This window comes from Akebia trifoliata, chromosome 4 (genome assembly GCF_017979445.1).
Source record: "Akebia trifoliata isolate Shusen 1 chromosome 4, ASM1797944v1, whole genome shotgun sequence".
Lineage (NCBI taxonomy): Eukaryota > Viridiplantae > Streptophyta > Magnoliopsida > Ranunculales > Lardizabalaceae > Akebia > Akebia trifoliata.
Window position 1 is genome coordinate 21,920,558 of NC_141378.1, and position 12,852 is coordinate 21,933,409.

The following is a 12,852-nucleotide window of genomic DNA, read 5'->3' on the forward strand; positions in this document are numbered from 1 at the left end:
CACTGGTCATATTTTTTTTTAATTCACTGATCATATTAGCTATATGTTGTACAAAAGTTTTAGCCAAAGAATGGAGATCAAGTTTAGCAACAACAACTCCAACATTTACTTAATGAGGGTTATTAACAGCACCCTCCGTAGGAAATTGAAGCTTGGGGTCAATAGAAGAACTACAGATAGGTCTAGTTTCCACCTCTAGTTTATTATGACAAGTCACATCAGCACAAAAGGAAACATGTTATCAAGAATATATTCATCTCCAATTTCAATGGAAGTAACTTCGTTGTTTACCTCATGTGCATGATGAACAACGCTATTTTCAGAAGAACGTATGTCAGGCCCGATAGAATAACCAATATCAGATTTATCAATTACCAAAGGCATATTACGATGGTTGATTTTCAGTTCAGTAGCCTTCGTAACTAAAGAAATGCCATATCATGTCAACTATAAGGGATAAAGATAAAGTTGACAGAAGTGTAATAAATAACACTAGACTTTACCTGAACTGTCAATAACATTTTCTTCAATTAAATTGTGATTCAATAAAGGCTTTTGTAATAGATCTAGATCAGGAAATATTAGCATATTCATGAACTTTATTTCTTGCTTGTGGGATTCCTCAAGGGGTTTGAAAACCAAAAACTGTGATCCATGTGTGCATGACTTCAGAAGTAGAAGGTATCATCAAATTTTCAACATTAACAGTGCAGAGAGCCTGAAAATAGGGGTCAGAACAAGGTATTCTGAAGAGTAGAAGCAAGGGTGCTAGTAAGGAATTTGCAATGGTCAAACAAATAGTTTTTGGTAAACAGTTATGAGGAATGCAAGTGGGTTTGGTACAACGTTGACATATCAAGAACATAGAACAATAGATCCTTTTCATCAAGATATATAGGAAAAAAATGTGTGGTTCTGTGCCCTTGCCACATCAGCCGTGTACCCAACTGCGTATAAAGACCATGTGCATTCATCATTATTCTTTGGTAAAACATATAAATTGATGGAAGAAATCAATAGTCCACACTCATAACAAAACATAAGAGAGCAATATCTTTTTTTTGTTTGTTAGTATAAGAGAACAACATCTAATGTGTGTGTGTGAATGATTTGACGCATCATGTTTAGTGTTTTTATATATTCTTATCATTTATAATGTCTTGCTTTAGTAAGAGTTCGTGGCCTAGTGGGCAACCCAATAGCCTATATGTAACCACATTACTAAAAATCTTAAATGCACTTCCACATATTAAGGATTGAATTAGTCAAAACAAAAAATTAAGTCAATGAAAGAAAGGCACCAAAACCAAAAAGTTGGGTGTGATTGTTGGTTTTGATTTAAATAAAATAAATTTATATAAAAGATATTATTTAATCATTAAATGGGTTTTTAAATATCTTTTCAAAGGGAATGTATGGTGTGTAGAAATGAACTAAAGAGATTCATCGTATCTAGTCCAAATCAAGTTCATGAACCACAATTAATAAAACTAGGTGCATGGATCAATGTTTAAGGTATTTATGTTGGTTCATAGATCTAGGTTCATTAATTAATTCTAGATGAATGAATTTAGAGATGAACCTAAGGTTGGAAGAAATTTTGAGACATGTATTTAATAAATACATGTACAATGCACTTTAGTTGATAAAATTTGTGGAATATGTATAAATTAATTGTGATACATTTTCTCAAAGTTCATGTCTACCACTGTATAAACCCCTTAACCTCATTGATTTTGGTATCTCACTCATTTCCTCACATCTCAATTTTCACTCCACTCTTTATGAGAATTTTCATTTTATTTCTACATCTTTCTTTTTGGCATCCTAAACAGGCAAGGTACAAGTTCCAACCAAGTAGTGCAAACCTTTAGGGAAAGAAAATCGAGTCAAAGCTACGTTGAATCTCTAAGATAGTGTTATTGTGTTCCCTTACACATATGGGGGGCTCCGATTATATTTAAGAAGCATTTACGTGTTTAACCAAGTTTATTTGATTAGAGATTATAGTTCTTTATTTTTTTTTACAAAGAAATCAAGTTTTATGCTCGATTTTCCAATAATTTGAAGATATGTCAACTCCTTTCTCAACTATATCTCCACTCGATGTGGCTTCTATTAATACCAAATATTTTGATGGTCGTTTTAACAGATCTAATTTCAATCGTTGTGAGGAACAATTATAGTTTTTTCTCAAACAACTTGAAGTTTTTTATTTTCTATCTGAAGCATATCCAACCATACCTACTAACGAAATGGAGGAAGAAAATATTATTACTACTTCTAAGGCCCAGAAATGGGTAGATGACGATTATGTATGTCATTACAGTATTTTGAATTCTTTTTCTAATTAACTCTCCAATGAATACTCTAAAAAGAACAAGAGTGTAACACCCCAAATTTTTAATTCGTCTCTCGAGGAAAATAAATAGTGAAATTTTAAGAAAATCTTGAAAGTGGGACTTAGGGTAAAACTGTAGGACCTTGTTCTGATCATTTTTAATGGAATTTGACCTCACCATTGGATTCAAAATGATCGAAAAACATACTTTAGCTTGTAAACACGCTCAAATGCGAGTCCGAATATAAAAGTTGCAAAATCCTCGATTATCGGGTCGGACCAGGTTAAAATAGTGACTTTTTATTAGAGAAAGAATTTTTAAAATTCGATCATACTATTGGGTTCGTAACGAAAAATTATTGAACATGGACTATTTATTTGTCATTTTTGAAGATCAGGAAGTCGACTTATCGTCAAAAACGAAAACGACATCAAGTTTAGGGGTCACCTCAGGCCAAAAATGTAAACTTTTGATAGAGACATAATTTTTAGAAATTGACCATACTATTAGATCCGGAATGAAGAATTAGACGAAATAGAGTATTCATTTTTCAGTTTTGGAGTCCGGACGATCAAGTTATCGTCGATCAAAACAATTGACAAAATACCGATTTCGTCCCAAACTTATATAAATAAAAAATTTTAATTTTTTTTTCTCTATCTTCCCCAACGCGTCCAAACAGCCGAGACTTATACAAAAAGAAAATTTTATTTTTCTTTTGATCTTCCGCCTCAGATCTCTCGCAAACGGCTCATCGTTTAAGATCGTCGCAGTAGAGAATCCGCAGCCTCGACATCTACAAAACCCACCCAACCTCTTTCCATTTCACTTTCTTTTTCATCCGATATCATAAAAAATTAGCCGTATTTATATACGGAAACTTCGAAACTTTGACCTCGGATTTCGTCCGTTTCGGGGTCAAACCGTCTTTCGACGCAGAAAGAAGAAACGTCTGCAGCCTCATTCTCTACATAACCCACCCAAATTCCTTCCGTTTTCTCATCTTTTTCACCCCGTATAGTCAAAAATCAACTGTATTTTTATACGGAGATTTCGTAATTTCGACCTCGATTTTCATCGGTTTCGGGGTCAAACCGTCCTCCGTCGCAGAAGGGAGAAAGGACGACGGCGTCGAGATCTTCAAAACCACCAGGCCAGATTCAAAAATCAGCCGCTTCAAAATTCGGTCCGTCTCGATTTTCGTACCGATCGCCTCGATTTCCGTGCGTATGCTTCGATCATTTTGCCTAGAGATTGTAAGGAACTCTCAATTTCTATTAGTAATCGTAGATTTTAAAAATTGCATTTAGGATTTTATCGAAAAAATTTGGATGTATTTATTAAATATAGAATTATTTTGTTATTTCAAAAATTCACGCCAGAAATTGCATGTTTGATATGTTTAATTGTATTTTTAATAAATTATACGTGGGTAAGACATTTTAATGGGTTATTTCCATAAATTGGGTCTTGTGCACTACTCGGACCCCATTTTGATATGAAATTTGTATTTTTTTTCAATATTAGTGATAGAAATAAATTCTATAGTTGAAAATTGTGATTTAATATTCAATGAACTCATATTGAGTTGATGAATATCAGAAAATGGATATTTTATGAAGAGAGTGAAAATGGTAAAAATAAAAAAAAGGGTATGAAACGGTAAAATGTCAGAGTTACACCCGAGGGGTGATGTCTGCATTTTACGTTGTTGTGTTGTGTGCAGGTTGGTGAACAGATATCCATGGATAATATTGTTGGTTGCATGTTTATTTAAATTTCTGTTAGTGCGAGGCGCTGTTTATGTTTCCGTTTTGTTATTTATTTTAGGCCGGGTGGCCATACTTGCATGGTAGGAAACTGGATATCCGTTCTCAACCTTGTATTGTTAATTTCTCTTTTGTTTTCAAATGAAAATAATATATATGTAGCTATTTTGTGAGTTGTTAAAGAGTCTGTGAATGCCTGAAGGGATAGTGCGTCATATCATCCGGAGTGATGTACTATCGTGGGATGTACGGTAGGGACCACCAAGCTCATACGTGGTATGGGACGCGTATGAGAGTGGAGTCACAACTGAAATCCGGGTTATTCATGTCTATCTTTACCAGTGAACTTGTAATGTAAATGCGGTCATATACGAATGGTTTGTATATTTGAGAATCACATGCACGCCTGATAGGCATAGACGAAGATGATTAGTCAGTGATCACTTACAATCTATAGTAGTCGAACGTTCTGACACATCGAAAAGAGACCCATTGCTTACGGTCACGTCATACGGCTAGCCTGAGCCGGATAAATGGTCAACCAAGCGTGGTAAACAGCGACCAGCCACAAAATCAGGAACTAAAAGCCAGAGAAGAATTGTAACATCATGTCCCGACTGGGAACGATCCAGTCGTGAATCCCAACTCTCTAATTCCAATACTCCACCATTATGTATTATGTATATGTTGTCTTATTTTGATATATAAAATGAAATCTATGTTTAATGTTTCCATTTGATTAATTAGATTTGTATAAATGGAGAATGTTATAGTAAGTACTGCTGATCGATGTAATGTGAGTTTTAAAATGTTTAGTTGTTCATCCCTGACTATATGTACAAGTTAATCGTAATTTCTTATGTAAAATTTTGTATATTTTAAAATGATTTAGTATGCTTATTCGTTCATGTTAGAAGAGGTTATTGGCAGAAATTGTGTTATTCCTTACTGGGTAACCATTGTTACTCACCCTTTCCTTCTCTATTTTTTTTTAGTTTCAGATTCAAAGCTTGGCGATGCAGGTATAGAGCACGAATGAAGATCATCTAGTTGGTCAAATAGACAATCAGAGTCCGTCACCTAGTAAGTACTAGGGCTATACCCCCTAGTGGTGTCAGTTCCCCCAGGTAGTCTTATGGATTCTGTCTTGAGTGTTAGGATTTCTGTTAGAGTGATGAATTTTGTATAATCTTGTATTATGGTTATTCTTCTACACTCTGATCTTTCGTACGTTATTAGACTTATATAAGCTTCCGCTAGTATTCTATATTTTGTTTGTTATATGCAGGATTGTATGTCGTTTATTAGGTGCAGGTTGAACGCCTTGGAATGCTAACATAAACAGAGGAGACCATGCTGAAATTTCGAGGTGCCACCTAGTACCTCGAGATCTGACATGGGGATTTGTGTTAGCGTTCGGCGGGGCGCTACAAAGAACATCAAGGAAATATGAAATGCTTTGAAGATTATTTATGTAGAATAATTTATCACTAAGAATTTACTTGTTGGAAATTATATGGACTTAAAAATGGAAGACGGAAAACACATTCTGCCTCAAGTTAAAGAAATCCAAAAGATCATGGACTCTATAGTTGTTGTTGGGATGACCCTTGATGAGAAATTTCAAGTTAGGGCCATTTGCTATAATTTATCACTCTTATGAAAAGAATATCGCACCAAACTGATGCACATCAAGGAAAATCAATCGCTTGAGAAGTTGGATGTACCATCTAAGGTGTAGATGCGCGATTTTCGATTTTCGAAGATCACCTCTACAAGAGTTTGGAGTCACCACCATTCCTTTTTGTAAAATGATGTGAATGGTCACCCAAAATACCTTTTTTTGAAAAGAGTGTTGTTTATGCGTTTAATAACTCTCATATGGATAAGATACTGGTTTACCTAAGATCTTAGTAAGTAATTTAGTTAGAGATAAGAGAAGGTGTTAGGCACCTCTTTCCCTATATCAAATGATGGTAACCTTACCAACATAGTCATTTTTGATCAAAAAAAAAGAAATAAATAAAAATGATCGAATGATTGATGATTTTTACCCTTAAAGGCAAGAGATTTGTTATCTACTCGGATTATAAAGATCATCTCAGTAAAAGAGATGACCCTCATCAAAATCTTACCTTATGAACATAATTTTGAAAATTGTTGGTTAATGGCTTATGGGCCCATTCTCATGGGTTGAAAATGACCTAATTATCGATTGTCTCAAAATCGAGTTGAATGAGATGTATGCAAAGGGTGTTTAAGGGTTTAAAGTGATTTTCTTTTGAAGATGGTTACAATTCCTACACTTTCGACCGAATCAAAGTCTGATCTACCGAAGGTAGGGAAGGGTGAGCATTACGTTTTAAAAACATTATAAAAGAAAAAAAATAAAGAAGTGAGAGGGGAGGTAGAAAGGATAAATAGAGTGGGGAGAGGGAGAGGGGAGCTAAGTAAATTGAAACCTATTCTAAACCCACCTTGAGGTTTGAACTTTCATTCTTCTTCATCTTCTTCTTCTTATCTCCTCATTCTTCTTAGATCTTTTATAGAATTATAAAAGTAGATATTTTAGAATAAATGAAGTAATAAGAGGGGAAAGAGTTGAAGAAATTTTTTTAAGTATTTTTTTAAGGTTTGATAGCATATCCTATTTTGAAAGATGAGGGGGTATTTATAGGTGTTGAAGGTTACTTTTAAAAGTAGGATGGGGTGAAAAGGTAGAAAGGTAGGAAATGACATGAGATTTGAGGGTGAGGAATGTGAAATTTAGGATTGAGAGGAGAGTATTTGTGGAAGGGGAGGTAAGTGGGTAGCTTTTGATCCAAATAAGTTGGATCTTTCAACCCATTTGGGTTGAGTGTTAGGTGGGGTGAATGGGTGTGGTGTTTAGTTAAAAGAATAGATTTGTAAAGGATTAGGTGGTTAGATTTTGGGAGGGTGAAGGAAATGGTAATAAGTATCCGAAAGGTGTGAGTGTGTGGGTTATGTGAGTGGATTAAGGAAAATGGGTGTGGGTTGAAGGAATGGTAGGGGTAAGTTATGACATAGGATATAGGTGGATGTATGGGTTGAGATGTGGGTTGTTTTACTTTTTGAGGGTGATGATGGGATTGATTAGAAAAATATGAGAAGTGAGTAGTAGTGAAAACAAGTGTCCCCTTTGATGATCAAGGGTTGCATGGACCTTGACTGGTTGTGATTAGGGGTATGGGTATGGATAAAAAAATATGGATTTTGGGTTTGGGCTTGAGGGTGTTGGGCTTTTGTATTAATGGGGGACTTAGGTTTTAGGATTACCTTGGGTTTAGGGTTTGGGTTGCATGAGATTAGGGTTAGGTTGAGTTTGAGCCTTAACTAGGGTTGAGTTCATTTTAGGTTGAGGTAGACAATGATTTTTTAGGGAATTAAGGATTGGTGAGATTAAAGTAGACTTTGGGTAATTCCAAATTCGAGAATGGAGCGGTGAGAGGTAAAGAAGGTGAGGAGCATACAAAATCTCATTGTGGGTCCATGAGACTTTTAGGGGTCTTAGGAACCTTTTGATTTGATCAAAACGTTGCATTTTGACGATTTGGGTTTTTTAGGCCCGTTGGTGGATTTTTTTAGAAAAATCAATTTCCTTAGTCCTTTTGAGTGGGGGGCCATTCAAATTGGGGTGTCTACATAAGGATTGATGAAGAAGCTCGCCTTAGAAATAAGAAACATGATGAACTCTTAATCACAACTCACATCATGGAGGTGATGGCCAAGAAGAAAATCGCTTGAAGTAAGGAAAATAAAATCAAGAAATAAAAAGTAAAGAAGCATACTAAAATGAATGATTGAAGACAAGGTAATAAAAAACAATCACATGTATGCTTAACTTGTGGAAGCTTGAACACAACCAACCTTTACCATCTCAATTATGATGGCAAAGATACCAAAATAAAAAAGAGACAAGAATGACAAAGAAAAACAACGATATGATCGTCATTATCTCTAAAATTAATATGGTGGGAGAAGATGTTGACTAGTACATTGATATCAATGCAACCTTTTACGTCTGTTGCGACAAGAATATGTTCACTTTTTATGAACTAATGGGGGATGGGATGAGCATATTCATGTGAAATTCCTTCTCATCTAAGATCATGGGCAAGGACATTGTTGAGTTCTTGTTTACCTCTAGGAAGTTATTAACTTTTAGGGAAGTCTTTTATATCCTTGACATAAAGAAGAATATTGTCTCTGGTATTGTTTTGATCAAACATGATTTTAAGTTAGTACTTGAGTGAGACAAGTTTGTCTTAGAAAAAGAATGGTGTGTTTATTAGTAAGGGATATATTGCACTAGGTATGCTCAAACTTAATATTTTTATTTATGTTTCCAAGTTTTATGATCTTTGACATGATAGATTAAGCCATATAAATCGTAACACGATTAAATATAGAGGCATTTACAAAAAAAAGTGATCAACTTTTGACGAATTTATGATTCTGGTCACTATTCGTAATAATTACAAAAACATAAACGATAACGAATTTCACTTTAAACCTATGAAATTGTCACTTTAAATCTATGAAATAGTCACTTTGTTATAAATTTTTTTTAACGAAGCATGATTGTTGACATTTTGGTAATTAAAATAAAAAGTGCTCGAAATCGTAAATAACTCATTTTTAGCTCGCGAAATAGTAATTTACCTTTAAATATATGACTAATCAATGCTTAGTCTCAAACAATAGTTTTAAACATCAAGAGAAGTATCTAGCATACAATAAATGCAAAATTTACGAGAACCTTATTCAAGAGTGTTGAGAAGGCATCAAAGGTCCTAAATCTCATAAATAATGATATATGTGAAACGATAGATATCCAAGCTAAAGGTGGTAAGAGATATTTTATCACTTTTATAAATAGTGTCTCGAGATATGCATATGTTTACCTCATACACTCCAAAATTGAAGCGTTTGGGATGTTTAAGGTATATAAAGTGGAAGTTGAGAAATTCCATAAAGTCAATATCAAAACCCTTTGGTTTTATTGAGGTATTGAGTACCTCAACACAAAATTTAATAAATTTTATGAAGAAAATGAAATTCAGATTTAGATGAATCCACTGTGATGAGATGCCATTTCATGAAAATCTAAGAAGTAGACATATAAAACATTTCACCATTGAGTCAAACTTTATTAACACTTTCATCTATGGGAATGGAAGTTGAATAACTCAAGAGTATATTGATAGACGTATCAATATGGAGCAAGCTAGTACCAGTAATCACAATTTATTGTGATAATCAAGCTGTTATGTTGCAGGCTTATAATGAGAAGTCTAGACATATACATATGAAGCACTAATATGTAAGGGATCTTATTAGTGATGTCATTGTGACCATTTAATACGTGAAGCCCAAAGAAAATTTGGCTAACCCCTTATCAAAAGGCCTTGGAAGAGACGTAGTCTCCACAACATCGGGGAATGGGATTGAATAGCTTATGATGATGTTAAACATAGTGGTAACCCTATTTGGTGAAATTTCTCAAGTTCAAAGGGAATAACAAGCTAAGGTTTAACTTTTGTGCATACATTACATATTATTAATGATATGAGGTAAGTCCATTCTTATGATGTTGTGTTAAGGTTGAGAATTCAAGTAATTCCCTTAATGAGTGCATAAACCTATTTAGGTCAGAGTGTTATAAGAGACGTTTTTGATGGCTCACCTTTCTGTGTGTGGAAGCTAGTCACTTCTTATGAGAATATAGGCAATCTCTAGAGCCCATAGTAAATTGATTTGACACAAACTTAAAAGTACAAAGTTTTAGTGTACAAATACCTCTGAAAGAGTGTGTGTACGACAAAGTCCGATTTATCCTTTTGGGTTCAATAGTTTAAGGAATATATCCACTACAGTCTCAGATGAACTTTGATTAGTTTGCACTATGTGAAAGTTCAAGTCCTCAAGACACTTTCATTTATGCATATGACTTTCCAAGATTTCGATCCTACCATTTTTATATTTATTATCTTTTAAATTAGGTTGTTGTTTGTTGGTTTTAATTCAAATAAAATAAATTTATATAAAATTAAATAATTAAAAGAGTTTGTAAATCTCTTTCCAAAAGGGATGTATGGTGTGTAGAAATAAACTAAAAAGATTCATATTATCAAGTCCAAACCAAGTTCATGAACCCAAATTAATAAACTTAGGTGCATGGATCAAGGTTCATGACATTTATATTGGTTTATAGACCAAGGTTCATTAATTAATTTTAGATGAATGAATTTAAAGATGAACCTAAGGTTGGAAGAGATTTTGAGACATATATTTTATAAATACATGTACAATACACCTTAGTTAGTAGAATTTGTAGAATATGTATCAATTAATTGTAATACATTTCCCCAAGTTCATCCCCATTACTATATAAACACCGTAATCCTATTGGTTTTGGCATCTCACTCTTTATCTCACATCTTTCAATTTTCACTTTGCTCTTGGTGAGAATTTTCATTTTATTTTTCTATTTTTCTATTAAGCTTCTTGAAGAGGTAAGGTATAAATTCCTACTGAGTAGTACAAACTTGTAGAGGAACAGAATTGAGTCCAAGTTAAGTTGAATCTCGGAGATAATGTTGTTGTATTCCTTTGCACAAACGGGAGGCTCCGATTATATTCAAGAAGTGTTTACATGCCTCTTAACCAAATTGATTGGATCCAAAATTATAATTCTTTATTCGTTTCTTACAAAGAAATCAAATTTTGTGCTTGATTTCCAATAGTGATTCCCCTTAAAACTCCACAAGAACTCAGGTAAAGGCTTAAAAAGACACAATAGGGGTTCCTGAGAAATTATATCAACTCTTCCAACAGTAAATCCTCAAGAAAAGATATGATTAACTCTTTAATAGTGATCATTTATTCACACATATATACAAGAAATGTGGTAGAATTTACAAAACATATAGATTCAATTACACTTAGAAGTCAATGGCATATCCCTTGATGCCAATAAATGTGGCGAGTCCCAATGAACGACATCTCTACTAACCTGGTCCAAGGGATCCTATTTAATAAGGCAAACAATGTTAGTAAAATGTTCATAATTTTTTTTTTTTTAAATTTTATTGAAAAAGAGCAAGAAAATATACAAAATCGGAGAATGAGGAATCTTCTAGGAAACAAAGCAAAGGCCAAAGGAAAAAAAAAACAAAACAAAACAACACAACTAACCAGAATTATAAAGAGTAACTAAACACAAAATCCTCAAAGAACACTCATTTACAACCTTCATTGAATTTACAAAGAGGAAAATATTTGTTATGACAATCAACTAAGACAAATAAAAAGATCATAAATTTAAAAATCTAATATGAAAATAATTAATAAAGTTGGAGGGGTATTATTATAAATTTTTTGAGATTAAAAGGGTAAAAGATAAAAAACGATAAAGTGGATTAAATGGGTAAAAAAGGAATATAGTAAAGTTAAGGGAGGTGAAGAATAAATGAAATAAAGTGGGTCTCAAAAAATTATAATTGGATGGAAGGGGTATTATAAAAAAAATTGAGATTAAAGGGATAAGAGATGAAAAACAATAAAGTGGATTAAATGGGTAAAAGAGAAAATATAGTAAAGTTAAAGGACGATGTATCCTTTTTCGGGTTAAGGGGCTAAAAGTGAAAAAAATAGAATTGGAAGGTATTATTAAAAATAATTGAGTTTAAAGGGTAAAAGATGAAAAATAATAAAGTGGATTTAAGGGGTAGAAGAAAAAATATAGTAAAATTAGAGGAGGTGAAGAATAAAAGAAATAAAGTGGGTCTCATGAAACTATTGCTTGATGGGAGGTTTAACCCACAAAACTATAGATGATGGTAGGATTGACAATGATCTAATATTAGTCCGTTATCCGATTCGATCTGATTCGAAAAATTGGATTTGGATCTATAATTTTGAGGTTTAGATCGGATTCAGATCATAATGTACATATCTGATAAATTTTCAGATCAATTGTGGATCAATCATAATCCGATCCGAGAAAAATTCTAACTAGTGATATTTTGTGTATATAATTGTTGTATTGGTTCATTACTTTTCCTTTTATTCACAACAAGATATAAAAAAATAAAAATAGAACTATCATCTCTCCAACCCTTTTTCTCTTTATGTTTGAAAGAAGAAAACTCCATAGTAAAACCCTAGGTTTTTTCTTCCCTAATCTCATCATCTTTAGCTACCAAAACCCTAGGTTTTTTCTGCAACAACCATTGTCTTCAACCTTCCAAAACCCATTGTCTATCTTAAACTTTAGGGTTTTTTTTCCCAAAATCCATCATCTTCAACCTCCCAAAACCCATCATTTTCGGTTTCTCCACTTTGTTTAGGGTATGTGATTTTGTTTTTGTCTATGAAGGTGGATGAGTTTTCATGGAGAATAAGAGGATGGTTCTCCATAGATCAATGATGAAAAGTGAGACCTCCTCTCTCTCTATCCCTGAATGACTTGCAGTCAGATCAATTTTGGATATAATACATTTTAATCGGATTTGATTTGATACAAAAGTTTATTGATCTATTTGGATCGGATCCGGATTTAGATGATGTGAATTTTTTTTTTGGAGTGATAATGGTTTGGTACTGATCTAGTACCAAACCGATCCATTGCCAGTCCTAGATGATGGGAGGTTTGTGTCACATACAGTTGTTGGATTTGTCTATCATAACATTGTAGTTGATTAGACATTTATGTCACA